Source organism: Leptonychotes weddellii, chromosome 2 (genome assembly GCF_054177405.1).
Source record: "Leptonychotes weddellii isolate Sample4059 chromosome 2, ASM5417740v2, whole genome shotgun sequence".
Lineage (NCBI taxonomy): Eukaryota > Metazoa > Chordata > Mammalia > Carnivora > Phocidae > Leptonychotes > Leptonychotes weddellii.
The window spans coordinates 58,857,393-58,858,996 of NC_138370.1; the positions used below are offsets into that span (position 1 = coordinate 58,857,393).

Sequence of the window (1,604 nt, forward strand, 5' to 3'; positions counted from 1 at the left end):
GAGTGTTACATTTCACATTTTCATACACTGAACACATCAAAATTTCATTTGTGCAAATTTACTTTTCTCCATAAAGTTCTTACATAATCTTTCCACCATTTCTTAAACAATCACTCCTTTGCTCACTCCTTTGTGGTTCCACATGCAATCATGTCAATCTCTCTAGCTATATCAGTTTTTAAGGGTCCCTTTTTTCCATTTCCTAATTTGACTGCTTGTTCTCACACTGCAGAGCTTTTATTTTATGTTTATGCTGTGCATCTCACAATCCAGTTACATGATTTTCCTTTTTCATGTTAATATCAGCAGAATCTGCATATTGTTTTTATATGTCTTTGTCTTTTTTCTTCATCAGTCTTGCCAGAGGCTTATCAATTGTGTTAATTAAAAAAAAAAAAGCTTGTGGTTTCACTCATTTGTTTTCTATTTTTATTTATTTTTTTGAGGTCTGTTTTCAATGTAATTGATTTTTGCTCTGCTCATTATTATTTTCTCCCTTCTGCTTGTTTTGGGTTTAATTTGCTTTTCTTTTTCTAGTCTTTTTTTTTTTTAAGATTTGTTTATTTATTTTAGACAGAGAGAGAGAACACGAGCAGGGGCAAAAGGGGGGAGGGGGGAAAAGGGAGAGGAAGAGAGAGACTCTCAAGCAGATTCCCCACGGGGCTCGATCCCATGACGGTGAGATCATGGCCCCAGTCAAAACGAAGAGTCGGACGCTCAACTGAATGAGCCACCCAGGCGCCCCTTTTTTTTCTAATTTCTTAAGGTAGAAACTTAGATCACTGATTTGGGACATTCTTCTGTCCCGACATAAATATTTAATGCTAATGAATCTGTAGTTCAGTGGATTCCTCAGGCAGTCATTTGTGTGTCTGAAAAAGCATTTAACCTTCTTTGGGAAACATTTTCTCTAGGTACGGATATGGGATGGCAGATTTTCAGATTTTTCTTCCAGAATGTAATGATGCTGCTTGTTATTTTCACTTGTGTGGTTTCTGATGAAAAGGCTGCTGTAATTTTTGTCTTTGCTCATCTATAAGTGATGGGTCTTTTTTTTTTTCCCCCTCTGGCTGCCTTCAAGATTTTCTTTTTATCTTTTTCAGTAGTTTCAATGTGATACGTCTATGTGTATTTTTTTTAAATACTGCTTTAGGTTCTCTTAGGCTCTTGAATTTCAGTTTTGCTTTCATTATTTTTGGAAAATTTATGGTCTTTATCTTTTCAAGTATTTCTTCTGTCTTGTGATCTCTCTGTTCTCCTTCTGGGACTCCAAGTACAAATATTTAGATGATCTGGTATTTCCCTACAGCTCTTTAATGCTTTGTTCTGTTTGCTTTCATTCTTTTATTTCCCCTGTGTTTACCTTTCGGTGATTTCTACTTACCTATCCTCAAGTTCACGGATTATTTCCACAGCCAGGACAAGTCTGCTGAGCCTGCTGTAGGAATTCCTCACTGGATCTTTACTTATGCCCCAGGTTTGGTAAGTCTTGTTTTCTCTCCCTAAGGCATTTGCTTCTTAAGAGATAAGGAAGCAGGCAGGGAAATGTGATTTTTGCCTTTCCAACAGTGGCAGTGAAAACCCTCTTCCATGTCTTTACGGGC

At 37.0% G+C, this 1,604-nt stretch overlaps 1 long non-coding RNA gene across 1 annotated transcript in view; it reads left to right on the plus strand.

Annotated features, from left to right (window-relative positions):
- The first annotated feature begins 705 nt into the window (after positions 1-705).
- Positions 706-1,604, plus strand: part of LOC145720309 (uncharacterized) — an 18,566-nt gene continuing 17,667 nt past the window's right edge. The window contains exon 1 of the long non-coding RNA XR_014143226.1: positions 706-1,482. This is a non-coding gene — a long non-coding RNA (uncharacterized LOC145720309). The remainder of the gene's footprint in view (positions 1,483-1,604) is intronic.